Raw genomic sequence first — 14,979 nt, forward strand, 5'->3', positions numbered from 1 at the left:
TGAGCCCAGCCACACATTCTCCTCTACTCAGGATTTTGAGCCAATAAACAAATCTGACTAAACCCTCCTGCCAGTGAGCAGACTTTGGTTCTACTTATTTTGATGGATGGACCCCATGCAAAACTTTTGTACAGAATATCGGTAGCTTCCCTCACAGTATTTGGGAATTTAAAAGCCCTTAATAGCATTTTTCATTTATCCAGGGACATAGATACAGTTAGTAAAAAAAGGGATCAGAGGCACAAGGACTCCTGTCAGGTTCAAAGACCCTGGTGTCTACTGGCTGTTCTGCACATGGGTGCTGGATCCTCCAGCATAGCTCACAGAGGTAAAGGCAGATCCCTGGGACTGCCCCTTGTGCTACCCATATGCACAGGTTCAAATGAAGGAATTGAGACTAGGTTATGATCAAATAAATGTGAACTTAAACTGCATAACATCCTTCTCCATCATGTCACAGATAAAGAGTTTTTTTTTTAATTTCTTCTTTTAATTAGATATTTTCTTCATTTATATTTCAAATGCTATCGCCAAAGTCCCCTATTACCCCCCCCCCCCCCCGCCCTGCTCCCCAACCCACCCACTCCCGCTTCCTGGCCCTGGCATTCCCCTGTACTGGGGCATATAATCTTCACAAAACCAAGGGCCTCTCCTCCCAATGATGGCCAACTAGGCCATCTTCTGCTACATATGCAACTAGAGACACGAGCTCTGGGGGTTACTGGTTAGTTCATATTGTTGATCCTCTTATAGGGTTGCTGACCCCTTTAGCTCTTTGGGTATTTTCTCTAGCTCCTTCTTTAGGGGCCCTTTGTTCCATCCAATAGATGACTGTGAGCATCCACTTCTGTATTTGCCGGGCACTGGCATAGCCTCACAAGAGATAGCTATATCAGGGTCCTGTCAGCAGAATCTTGCTGGCATATGCAATAGTGTCTGGGTTTAGTGGTTGTATATGGGATGGAAATGGAGTACTACTCAGCAATTAAAAACAATGAATTTATGAAATTCTTAGGCAAATGGCTAGATCTGGAGGATATCATCCTGAGTGAGGTAACCCAATCACAAAAGAAGTCACTTGATATGCACTCACTGATAAGTGGATAGTAGCCCAGATAAAGAGTTTTTAATTATTCGACTCAAGAGAGTCTATTGTGATACAGTGGAATCCAATTTCTAAAAAATTCTAAAAATCCAATTTCTAAAGTGGATTCTGAAGGGAAAATTTGCAGAAGTTATTAAAAAACCATGGAAACTGCCATAGCCCTTCACGTTATTCTCACAGGAATTTACTGGTGGAAGCAAGCAGTGGAAGTTATGTAAAAAGTGTGATGTTCAAAGCGCCTCACCCAGATGCTAATTCCAACAGTGAAGAAAGTCCTGATGTCTACTAAGGCTTAGTTAATTATTGCATGGACTTGTATATTTGTAAATACTCCCAAGATTATCAGTTAATGACATGGCATGCCAGTTATTAGTGATAATTTATATTACTCTATGGTATTACAAATGATAGAAAACAGTATGGATCATATTCCAATTTTATGAAATGTATATGGAGCTCATTAATATTAAAAGTTAGCCAGCCATTGAGTTCCAGGACCCACCTGCCTGACTCTCTACCCCTACAACAGCACTAGGGTTAGAGACCCACACAGGCAAGTCAGCCATAAAACATTAATTAATTAATTAATTAATTTCACCTGTTGTTTCTTTTCATTTAAAATTGTTTTGTTTTTTGAGATTATAATATAATAACATCATTTTCTGCCTTTTCATTCATCCCTCCAATTTCCCTATATACTACTCCTTATTCTTTCTTTTTCAAATTCATGGCTTTGGCTGCTTTTTTTTTTATTATTAATTGTTGTTACATATGGTTATATATGTGTGTCCTTTATGTACATATATCCATGAATACATAAATGCAACCTGCTCAGTCTATGGAACGTGTGTGTTTTCAGCGATGACTGCTATTAGATAAGCAGTTGGTGAGCTTTCCCTGGGGAAAGCTATTTCTCCTCTTCTCAACATTCTTTAGTTGCTTGTATTTTTTTGTATAGGGTTGAGGCCTCATGGGCTCTTCACTTTAGCGTGCCTATTGTTCTTATTCAACTCATGTTTAGACAGGTATGTTGATGAGCCATTATGGCATAGCTTCTGACATTCTTAGTAAATACAGTCACATGGCAAACTGTCTTTAAGACAGATGAAATTTGTAGAAAACCTGCACTGAAAAAAGTATTGACAACAATATAATCACTTTGCATCTCTGTCTTGTAGTGTTTCAAATTTCTGCATTATTATAATAACTATGACCAGTGATCTATGTTATTACTCTTGTAATTGTTTTGGGTGCTGTACAACTGCCATATAACAGACTGAGCTTCATTAGAAAATGTGGCTGGGCAGTGGTGGTGCAAACCTTTAATCCCAGTTCTTGGGAGGCAGAGGCAGGTGGATTTCTGAGTTTGAGGCCAGCCTTGTCTACAGAGTGAGTTCCAGGACAGCCAGGGCTATACAGAGAAACCCTGTCTCAAAAAACCATTAAAAAAATGTACATGTCTACCCACACTGGAAAGTGTGGCTCTTACAGTCTTACCACCCCCTCTTCTGCAATGTGCTCAGACCCTTAGGTGCAGCAGTGCTTTGTAGCTATATCTGTTGTGGCTGGGGTCTACAATTATGGATATTGATTGACTGTGGCTTTCTATGATGGTCTTCATCTGTTGTAAAGAGAAATTTCCTTGATGAGGGGTGAAGACTACATTCATCTTTGGCTATAAGGGCAAATACTAAGGATACAGGTAGAGATTGTGCTGGTTTGGTAAATTGGTGATTGTAGGTTCTCCACCAAGATCCATGGCTTCGCTAGCCTTGGGTAGTTGGCTAGGTTTCTAGTACCAGGCATGATTTCTCTTTTGCTGAGGGAATCTTAAGACCAATCAGAGAGCTGTTGGTTACTGCCAAAATATTAGTGCCACTATTGTTCCTTTAGTGTGATCGTGCTTTGCTGGTCACTGTGGTGCATGGCCATCATAGCTTGGTAGAGCTGTTGGTGGTTTCCCTGCTTTGGAAGCTTGCATGGTGCCTTCTAGACCATGAAAGCTCTTCCTCAAGGAGGGGGCTTTTAGGTTAGTTCTAGCTCAGGGTCCCCTGGGTCCTGTGTCTGAAGGGCATGATGTCATCAGCAGTAGGGAAAGGACTTAGCCTTCTATGTCTGGGAAGGCAACTAAGGGTACTAACAATAGGCTATCTGTCTGGGGAGTCTCTTGGGCAGTCCTGACTGACAAGTTAAACCAGGCCTTCTTAAGTCTAGTTACTGGGGTTTGTGCTAAATGGTCTTTTGTTCTTAGAGGGAGCATTTTCAGACTGGATAAGACAATATCATTTAATCTATATAAGTACATTTACACACAGACTTCCACGTATACTTTTTATTTAAGGGAAGATAGTAACATGGTTCCTCAAGACTTTTCAGAGCTCCCTGTTGTTATTTTTCCACCTCTCCTTCCTCTCCCTGAGTAGAGCTCACTTGTACCCTGCTATTCCCCTCTACTGCTTCCCTACTGCCCCACTCAGCAAAGGTCTGTTTTTGCCTTCCTGACTTTTGCAGTTACCTTCATATCTGAAGGTTTAGAGTTAGGAGACTCAGATGGGAAAGAACTTGTGACGTTTGTCCTTCTGGGTCTGGGTTACCTCACCCTATATTGTCTTTTCTAGTTCAGTCCATTTTTTGTTTTTAACCTGTAAAGTTAATTATTTCTTTATCTTCTTCCTTCCTTTCTTCTTCTTTCCCTCCTTCCTTCCTTCCATCCATCCTTTCTTCCTTCCTTTCTTTTATCATCTTTCTTTCTACATTTGAATAATATTCTATAGCATCCATGCACTACATTCTCATTGTCTGCCAGTTTTCTGAAGGACAGTTAGGTTATTTCTATTTCCCAGCTATTGTGAATAGAGAGCATCAGTGAACATGGCTGAGCAATTATCTGTGGAGGTGGATGCCAAGCCCTTTAGGTACTGTATTCACTTTCGAAAGGTCTAGAATGTATAATTAAGACCCTAGTGGATTAATTCCCACGTAGCAGGATTATGTTCATGCTCCTTGTTTCCTCTATATTTTCTAAGTATTTCAGAAAAGAAAAGCATTCTAGAAAACTTATTCCTAAAACCTAAATAAAAGATGTTTTTAAACTGTGACCTCATGAGCCACTGCTTAAAACAACCCTCTGACCAGAGAATCTGACTGGCTGGTTTTCACTTACAGGGAGGTAGGAAGCTTTGCTTTTTGTTGATGAAGGGAGACCCTTGCCTCTGACAATCCAGTGGTGCATTTCATCTGTTCCTAAAGGACGGACGAGCAATGTTGGGATGAGGTGAAAGGTCAGCCTTCAAAGCCATATGCATTCTGGAAGGAACATTAGTTTGCAAGCGTGGAGTCTATGCCGTGTTATATAACTTTCTTACTCTCAGTGTGCTCTGAAAGCAGAAAGTTCCTTTTTACTTGCATGTCCTGTAAGTAAAAAAAGAACTTCCTTATACTTTCTTAGAAAAATAAAATGAAGAACAACATTCTTAAAACATTGGCAATGGACTGAAAGAGCCAGTAGTGAGCCTAGCTGGGGATAGAGGGCATCCTGGGTGCTGGGAAGCACTGAGTGAAGGCTCATTTTGTTTTAAAGTGCCTCGAGAAGTGGTTGTTCACCCACGTTCTGTATGAAGACATGATCACATGTAAAGCTGGACTTCAGAATGTCTTTCCAGCATGGATAGATTGTTCACATTAATTCCTGTGTCAAAAACATGGTATTTGCTGTCTGAAAATGTGATCAGATGTAAATGTGATCAGAAGTCATTCCAAACATCAGTTGATGAGCTTTGGACACAAGTACTAAAGCTGGGCAATGACAGGAGGAGGGACGGGGAGGGATGGTCACTTTATGTAGGTTGGGAAGGACTTGTATCTGTAGAAGTAGAGGCCAGAGCCGAGGAAGGCCTGGGTGAGTTCTATCTTTGGAGGACCGGGGTTCATTTGGACTGGAGTGAAGGATGCTGAGTGGAGAGCTCAGTGGGTACTTCCATTTTGAGTCATAGTCACCTGGGTTAAAAATGACCAGCAAGGGCCTCCTGGGTGCTCTGCAGCTTCATCTCTTCCCTGTTGGTGGTGACACAGGGAAGAAGATTAGGATGAAGTGGAAGTACTGGCGCCCTAGGCCCTGAGTTTGGAGGAAGGTTTAGCTCTCGTGAGGCATCCTGGCTCACAGTACTGTCCTTATCTTTTAAGTAGCCAGAATGCCAGTGTAAACAGAAGTGTTTAGGAAGCATGCAGCTCAGTATATGTCAGGGGGAAATGCTTTCTTTTTCTTCCTTTCACCCCAATTTAGAAATTGCTGCAGAGGATTCTTTTGGTTTTCAGAGACAGGGTTTCTCTGTGTAGCCCTGGCTGTCCTGGAACTCACTCTGTAGGCCAGGTTGGCCTTGGACTCGAGATCCAACTGCTCTTCTTCAGTGCTGGGATTAAAGGTGTGCACCACAGCATCCCTAAAATAGTAAAATTTCCCCTCTATTTAAGGAAAGTATTTCACGTCTCCACTTTTAAATGACGTGACGTTTAATTCCTTTCCAACATCTTATACTTTAACTTCTAGGATTTTTGTTCTCATTTTTTTTTTTTTTTGTTAATGGGACTTTAATTTATAACAACTCCCATATGCAGGTTTGATAGTTTTCAACAAGCATGTCTATTTAAAATTACAAAAATTCTGACCCTGATCTCATGAGCTATCTTATACTTAGAACATAGACTACAAATATATATATACATGTGTGTGTGTGTATCTTTTAGTCCATGTGTACAAGGTCTTTTTGAAACTCAAGTAAGTTTCTTGTTTAAACTTAGGTCCAATCCACCAGCACCCCATTTCACACACACACACACACACACACACACACACACACACACACACACAGCTATATAGATATATATATTCCAAATCTTAAGCATTAAGATAAAGATTATTTAATCTGTGCATATTTTGCCCATTATTTCCATACTTTTAAATTTTAGGGATAAAGAACAAACGTGTGCTGTCTAGTCAACTTTAGAGAACATATAATAGTCATTGTACTCTGAGGGAGTGCCTAGGATGGAGCCGGAAGGAGCGTCTGTACTTTGAAGTGATTTACTGGTGATGGAAGGAGTATTGCAGAAATGCCAGCTTAGCAACTCCACATTCACAGGCCTTTTTCATGTGCCAGCCAGTCATTTGCAACAGTTTTTTTTTAGGAGGAAAATTTTAGCTTTATTTTGATCAATGACAGCTCTTGATGTACTTTCCAGTTATAATGAAGGTAAGAATTATGTCCATTTCAATGCACAAAAATATCATTAGGTCCAATTTATTGAGTACCTACTATATAATGCAAGCAAATGGCATTTCATTGAATTTTCACAGCAAGCCTATTAAATTAGAATTATCATCCTAATTTTACAGAGTAGAAACTGCAGTCTGACCAAATGCCTTCTATAGGACAGGCCTTCACCAACCTCCCCATTTGCCACTGGCCACCTGCTTCTGGGTACTCAGTCACTCCAGCTACTGGCTCTGCTTTAGTTTTTATACATTCATTATAGAAATGTTACGTATTTTATAACCTTAGGCCATTACAGATCTGATCTGTCACGGTCTGCTCAAGGTTCTATGACAAAATACTGCAGAGCCGATGACTTATAAACAACAGGCATTAAGCTCTCCTACTTTAGAGTCTGGGAAGTCCGAGATAAAAGTGCCAGTTAATCTGTTATCCTGTGAGGACCTGTATCTTAGTTCATACATAATAAGATGCCTTTATTCTGTGCTGTCTGTGGTAAGATGAGTAAGGCTATCTGAGGCCTGGTTGATGTGCATACACAAGGGTCTCATTACAGTAAGGTGGCTTGTTGCATAGAAATAGCGGAGTCGTTTTTGGTTTCTTAAGTCCAAGTAAAAGGAATGCTTGCATTAAAATAGAGTCTGTGAGTGTGCGTATTTGTAGTTAAAATACATTATTGCTGAAAACAGCATGTGGTCATTTGAGCCTGCAGGGAGCTGTGGTCCTTCCCTGGGGTTGCGAGGGAGTCTTCCCTACATGATACTGCATATTGATCAAGCTGTTGGTGGCCCCTGGTCAGTAGCTGTGTTTATGACTTATACCAATGAAGCTTGTTGCCTGATTTCTTCCTCACAGGTTTCTTTCTAGGCTGTCACAATGTTTGATAGCATCACCCATTAGCAGAACCTCTGAAAGTTAGAGACAGTCCTCTCTTGTATTTACCAACTGAGTTCACAGTGACACCGAGAGACCTTTGCCTCACTTAAGCATCTTAAGGCACTGTCATCAGCTGCAGACTCCATTTCAGGAGATAGTCCCCACCTCTTGGTTAACATGACATCATGGGAGTTCAGGCATACCTCAAGCTCCACTCCCCTGCTTTCTACTGTTTCCCTCACCTCTCCAGTCACTTCCTCCACTCAAGTCTCGAACCCCTTAATCATTCATGAGGGTTGGAATCAAGTTCTTTCCAACTCTCCTTAACGTTGACGTCTTCACCTCTCATAAATTTCAAATATTCTTAATGGCATCTAGAATGGTAAATCCTTTCCAGCCCATTCCCCCTCCACACTGCCATATCCATTAGAGGAATCTATAGCAGATCAAGTCTTATAAATGCATCTCTTAAGTAATAAGCCTATGCAGTTGACATGATGCCTTCAGAATGAACAGCTACGCTGGCAGGCAGAAAAGCAGCATTCATCTGGTTGGATGTGTCTGCCAGAGATCATGGGTGATTAGGTGTTTTGTAAGTGTCCCATAATATTTGAAAGGAACCTTTTCTGGAAAGTAAGTCATAACAATCAGCTGCAAATATTTAGGAAGCCATGTTGCGAACAGCTACACTGCCATCTGGCCTCTGCTACTTTGCTTACTGGATGCAGGAAGATTTCAGTCTCATTCTCGGGGACACTAGGAATTTGGGAACATGAAATGAGCATTGGCTTCCACTCAAAGTCACGAGCTACATTCAGTCCTAACAAGAGATGGCCTGTCTGGAGTGTTCTAAAGCTAGGCTTTGCTGTCCCTGGCTCTGAAGTCCTGGGGACTTGTAGCAGCCTGTACCAGTGGTCTTAGGGGCCCCGTGTGCTTCTTGTGGCTCTCAAATCAACACTTGCTGCGTCACCTGCTTTGTGTCCTAGACATGGCCATTTCCTTAAGCCCCAAACTTGTCTTCTCCAGCCCCCTCAGCTCTCTTGGGGGGGTCACAGGGTTAGAGCATAGGGCCTTGCTTTGGATTAGACTTCAGATCTGCTCGGGGTGGGGGGTTGATCTGTCCAAACCCCTACAACATTTCCCTATCAACACTGAAGCTGTTTTGCTTATGTATCCTGTCTGTCTTCAACAAATTAGCATTTTTCATTTTCCCAAGAGCCTTCCCCATGCTCACCAGAATAATTTAATTAATTAATTAATTAACCAATTAAAGATAACAAAATAAAAAATTTTTCCTTTGCTTTCACAGCCTGAATAGTTCTTAGGTGCAGGAGGCACAGCATCCATCCTGTGCCTCCTGCCTTGGTTCGTGTTATTTTTTTTTACTTAGCTAGCCCATGTCTAGTATTTCATTTAAAACAGTGATTTCTCAACCTGTGGATTGTGACCCCTTTGGGTGTCAAATGACCCATTCATAGGGGTTTCCTAAGAACATCAGAAAACACACGTATTTGCATTATGATTCATGACAGTGGCAAAATTGTAGTTGCAATGAAAATATTTTTATGCTTGGGTTATTAATGGTATGTGGGTGGGGGTCGATTACTACAACACGAGGAACTCTACTAAAGGGTCTCAGTGTTAGGAAGGTTGAGAACCACTGATTTAAAGTGAGAGGCTTTATACTCTTTCTTTTCCGTGGATACTCATAGATGTCTGTAAGATGATTGACTGGCCTGATTTTAATACTGTTGTGTTTCAGAGGCTAAGGAGGCTGGAGGAGAGGGAGAGAGATGGGGACCAGCTTTCAAGCAGGGTAAACATGCAGATTTACTAGTTAAGCTCACTGTATTATATGGTACTTGTATGGCATCCAACAATCACAATCATAACATAGTAGATGACTGATCATGGTTATTGTAATAATGCAGAAGTGTGAAGCACTATGAGAATGAGACAGAGATGCAAAGTGATTACATCCCTGTCAATAGATGTGCTTAGTGCAGGGTTTCTCCATCCTTCCATTTGTATTAAATACAGAATCTTCACAGCACAGTAGAATAAGCTATACCTGTGAAAAGGCTCTTCCTCTCGTGCATCATCAAAGAACCCCCAACTCTATCACATTAGGATGTTGGGTTTTGGGCTAATATCCACTTATCAGTGAGTACATATTGTGTGAGTTCCTTTGTGATTGGGTTACCTCACTCAGGATGATGCCCTCCAGGTCCATCCATTTGCCTAGGAATTTCATAAATTCATTCTTTTTAATAGCTGAGTAGTACTCCATTGTGTAAATGTACCACATTTTCTGTATCCATTCCTCTGTTGAGGGGCATCTGGGTTCTTTCCAGCTTCTGGCTATTATAAATAAGGCTGCTATGAACATAGTGGAGCATGTGTCCTTCTTACCTGTTGGGACATCTTCTGGATATATGCCCAGGAGAGGTATTGCTGGATCCTCCGGTAGTACTATGTCCAATTTTCTAAGGAACAGCCAGACTGATTTCCAGAGTGGTTGTACAAGCTTGCAATCCCACCAACAATGGAGGAGTGTTCCTCTTTCTCCACATCCTCGCCAGCATCACAAGATATAAGATACAATTTGCTAAACGCATGAAACTCAAGAAGAATGAAGACCAAAGTGTGGACACTGTGCACCTTCTTAGAATTGGGAACAAAACACCCATGGAAGGAGTTACAGAGACAAAGTCTGGAGCTGTGACGAAAGAATGGACCATCTAGAGACTCCCATATCCAGGGATCCACCCCATAATCAGCTTCCAAACGCTGACACCATTGCATACACTAGCAAGATTTTGCTGAAAGGTCCCAGATATAGCTGTCTCTTGTGAGACTATGCCGGGGCCTAACAAACACAGAAGTGATGCTCACAGTCAGCTATTAGATGGATCACAGGGCTCCCAATGGAGGAGCTAGAGAAAGTACCCAAGGAGCTAAAGGGATCTGCAACCCTATAGGTGGAACAACATTNTGAANTAACCAGTACCCNGGAGCTCTTGNCTCTAGCTGNATATGTATCAAAAGATGGCNTAGTNGNCCATCACTGGAAAGAGAGGCCCATTGGACACACAAACTTTATATGCCCCAGTACAGGGGAACGCCAGGGCCAAAAAAAATGGGAATGGGTGGGTAGGGAAGTTGGGGGGAGGGTATGGGGGACTTTTGGGATAGCATTGGAAATGTAATTGAGGAGAATACGTAATAAAAAAATATTAAAAAAAAAAGACCTGTTGGAAATGTAAATGAGGAAAATACCTAATTAAAAAAAAAAGGATGTTGGGTTTTCACATACAAACTTAAAGGGCCACATACATTTAATCTCTAGACCTTCTCACTAGAGAGCCTTGCAGCTAGGGTGTAGAGGCCTCATAAGAGCCAGCTGATCTCATCTCTTAGCTCTGGCTTGAAACTCACCGCAATGGGAATGGCTGTTAGAAGCACTGAAATTGGTAGCCCTAGAGAGTGCTGCTAATGTTTCACTAACAAGCAGTTCCCTAGCATTAGAAATAATTTTTCTGCTCTATAGTGAAAATACATCCCAGTGAGTTTATTCTGGATGGGCCCTCTAGTCACAGGTATGTCAGCCTTTGAACACTGCAACACAACGTCATCTATAGGGTCCTTGGTTAGGAGCCGATCAATTGAGCTTTAAAAACAGTCACAAGCAGAGCATGGTAGCAGGTGCCTTTCATCCAGCACTTGGAGGCAGAGGCAGGCAGATCTTTGAGTTTAAAGCCAGCCTAGTCTACAGAGTGAGTTCTAGGATGGCCAGAGCTACACAGAGAAACTGTGTTTGGAAAAACCAAAAGAAAAGAAGCCACAACTCTTACAGTGGGAATCCAAAAGGGGAGAGTAGATGATACCTATTATGCTGCCTATCTGGAACACTATGTTTCCTCCCAAATAGTTTTCTTTCTTTCTTTCTGCTTTTTGATCTTCAGGAAAGAGTTAATGACTAAAGAAAGCCTCAAAGTAACTTGAGTGCTTATACCCACCTCTGTGAATGCTTCCTATGAGCAGAGCAACATTCAGAGTTTACCCATGCAGTCCCTGCATAGGGCCACAAAAGTATGTGATTGATTCTCTATTTCCATCTTCCCTGGAGCTCCTGAAGTTCCTAAAACCCTGCAAGCTGGAGGCAGCACAGGTCAAATTGACTTCAGTTGTTGGATCTTACTCTCTGCACCACCATGAATAAACTTAGTGGTAAATACGTTTAGATTCCCAGAGTTTTGAACTGATCAAACATTTTGGAAATAAAACCAAAAACTCTCTATAAAGGAGATCAAAAGAGTGCTCTGTGCTATGAAGTCCCCAGCTGACTCCAATTCAAAATCCTTTGGCTTTATCTCCACCAGTGCTATGATTACGTATATTCCAGCAAGCCCAACTACTTTATCTTTGTATTGGGTAGGAAGTAGAATTTTTTGGTAGGCATGATTAAGGAGAGGCAGCACCATGGAAGCCCTCACTTGTGCTGGGCCTGCTACTTATCCCATGGAACCACAACTGGGGATGCATTTTGTATTTATCCACATCAAACTTGATGAAGTCCCAGACATTTGAGATATGGAATTTCTAGCAGTCAGAGATCAATGGCTATATTTCTACACCGCCTCTGTTTGCAACTTAGAGATAAAGACTTAGCAAGTGTGAATCCTAGCCTTCTTGCTCTAATTCTTCCCAAAGGTCTCATACATATCTACGTGGAGCCTAAATAGGGACCAAAAAAAAAAAAAAAAAAAAAAAGTGAGTGATATTTGTAGTCATGGAAAGGCCAATCTCCAGGGTTCCCAGGACAACCCATACAAACAGCAAGCTGCATGTAGTACCAATGAGCCTGCTGTTTGCAACCATTGTTCACTGAATACTGTATTTTAAAAAGTGAAAAATGTACAGGGCCCATCCTGTACTGTGTTGCTTTAGAAATATAGAAACACAAAACCCACAAACCAACTATAGGCATGCATTACTTAGCAACAGGGACACATTTGGAGAAGCAAGTCATAAGGTGATTTCATTATTTGGTATAGGCATCATTGAATACTCTCATTTGGGCTAAAAAGGCTCCAAAAGCACGGAAAATAAAAGCTTATGATACCACCACTGCATATTTGGCCCATCCTTGACTAAACTAATGTGTTGTCACATGAGACATGATTATGCTTAGTGATGTAGAGTCAACCCAAGTAACCTTTGAACATAGTAAGCACAGACACACACACACAATCTAGGAAGGGGGGCACATAGAGTGTACAAGCTGTGAGATTATGTTTTCTGAATGGGTCAAGGAAGCTGCACCCACAAAACCTTGAGACTGTGGTTACCTAAGCAAGTCCTACAGAATACCAGTCAATGTGCCAAGTTGGATAGGGGGAAAGTCTCAAGGCTACACCCTACATGAAGAACCACAGGCAGTTAGTGACTGCTGAGAAAGGGGGAATCTGTTTCCTTCAGAGTCAGAATATCTAGTTCTAAGCGGCCAGCCCTAGACTCATGTTCATATGAGTAGCACTAAGTGATCTCAGTAGGTTTTACATGCGTATACTCGTGTAACATTAATAACCAAAGAAGAGGTCATGAATTTGACAGGGAGTGGGGGGAACAGGAGGAGTTGAAGGGGGAGAGAAGAAAGGGTAAAAGCAATACAACTATAGTATTCAACGGATGTGTGCGGTGTCAGAGGACAACTTTGTGGAGTCAGATCTTTCCCACCACCTTTGTATGGGTTCTGGTGATCAAACCCAAATGGACATACTTCATAGCAGGCACCTTTCCTCACTAAGCCATATGGCTGCCAGCCCTAAACCCAGTTCCTAAGATGAAAAGAAAAAAAAATATTTTCAGATATGAAAGAGTGAAGAAGGGGAGTATAGATTTGGATGAGGAGGTTGTTCTAGTATGGTTCTTTGCTTAACATTTGGAAATAGGAGTAGATCGAATCGATTTCTAAGAAAAGGTAATGAAACCAAGCAGTTGAAAACCTGAAACTGGAACAGAAACTCCAGGGACTGTCCTTAAATATTGTCCTTTTCCAGACTGTTTTGTGGGCTCTTCAAGGGCAGTGACTACAGGCTGAATTGCATGTAGATTGTTCCAGACCTGACATAACTGAGCAGTAGCAGTAGCACTCAGCTCCAGTGGGGAAGGCTGAGATGCCAGCATGTTGGTTGGCAGTGACAACGGATTCCTGTGTCTTCCCTCAGAAGCCAGTGCAGGGCAGAGGCTGACACCCCTTTTTCCAGTCTGCCTGTGACATTCATGACCTCTTCTGAAAACTGGAGACCACAGGGAGCTTTCTTCATGACCTTGTTCATGTGGAGTCTACTCTGAAGGAGGAGGGGGAAATGTTTGAGCAGCTGGGTTGACCCCATTCATGGCCTTGATTTTGTTCAACTTCCTAAGGGACATTGAATAGTTGTCCTGGCCTGTGGCCACCATGTTGGGCTGTGGTTACACCTTCCCTGCCTTCCTTCTCTTGCCCTTGCTAGGGGCTTCCTGCTGCTCCCCTCTGCTACAGATATGGCTCGTGCTCCTCCAGGATTCTGGAGTTAACATGACAGATGTTCTGGGATTACAGTTTGCCTTCCTGGGATCTCCATAGGGTTTGGCATGGGCTCCTAAAATGGAGAGTCTCCACACTCTTCTTTTTCCTTGTAAAGGAGATTGTGGGAATGTTGTATTGTAATGCAAAACTGCCCTGGGTTCTTTTTGGAACTCTCTAGAACCTTTGTATTCTGCTGTACTAGACAAATGGTATTCACATACTCTGAGCAAAACTGATAGAATTTAATCAAGGATGGGGCTGAGCATGGGGCTCACTCTTGCCATCCAGCACTTGGGAGGCTGAGGCATGGTGATTGCCACAGCAAGTATGAGACTACACAGGATAACATATCCTAGGCTACAGAGTGAAATCCTACCTAATAGCAAATCAAACAATAACAGCAACAAAACAAAATAAAACAAATGAAAAATTTAAAAATAAACACAAAAGAATGTACAGAGTTATTGGCCAGATGGGCCAGCAGAATATAATGGCAGGTTTATTAGATGCTGCTCCTGGGTGGGTTCACTGGTCCCAAGGAGCAAGGCCAGGGGAACTGTACACCCATGCTAAGGAAAGGGGATTTATAGGTGTTAGGTGAGAGGAGATGTGTTAGCTCAGAGCTGGGGTTGTGCCCATATAAGGTCAAAAGCTGAACCCCTGGGCAGGCACTCTTGTATGGGTTGCCTGAAATGGAGAAGTGAGTGGTGATGATGTATTAGCTCTGAGTTTTCTCTATAGGGGTGGGGTTAAGGGAAGGAGAGCAGACAGGGTTCCCCAGCCTGGGGGGAGTGGGGGGCAGCAAGCAGGGGTGCCAACCAAATACAGAGCCCTGAGCTCTAATCTTGCACAAAGCTGGCTGTATGAGGAGAAGAGAGAACATATCTTTTGCCTAGATTTTAACATCAAGATTTCCTCTTCTTACCTCCTATCTACTTCTGACCCACTGAACTGTGGTATCCACTATCCCTGGGGTCTCTCTTGCTCTGGGTATCAGCCATTGTTCTCCAAAGTGTGGCCTTGGCTTTAGGCTCTATATTTTCTTTCCACTTTCCTTGAAGTCCTCCTGCTCTCCAAAACAAATTTTTGGGTTTTTTTGTTTTTGTTTGTTTTGGTGTTGTTTTGACTAGTTCCCATGTTGTAGCCCACTCTCATCT

General features: G+C 42.2%; 1 protein-coding gene and 1 pseudogene across 1 annotated transcript in view; one reads left to right on the forward strand and one right to left on the reverse strand.

The window, feature by feature from the left end:
• The window catches only part of Eepd1 (endonuclease/exonuclease/phosphatase family domain containing 1), a 116,517-nt gene that overhangs the window by 45,634 nt on the left and 55,904 nt on the right, over positions 1-14,979 (forward strand). The gene's annotated exons all lie outside the window — the stretch shown is intronic.
• LOC115031999 lies at positions 12,052-12,258 on the reverse strand (annotated as a pseudogene).

The sequence above is a fragment of the Mus caroli genome, chromosome 9 (genome assembly GCF_900094665.2).
Source record: "Mus caroli chromosome 9, CAROLI_EIJ_v1.1, whole genome shotgun sequence".
Taxonomy (NCBI): Eukaryota; Metazoa; Chordata; class Mammalia; order Rodentia; family Muridae; genus Mus; species Mus caroli.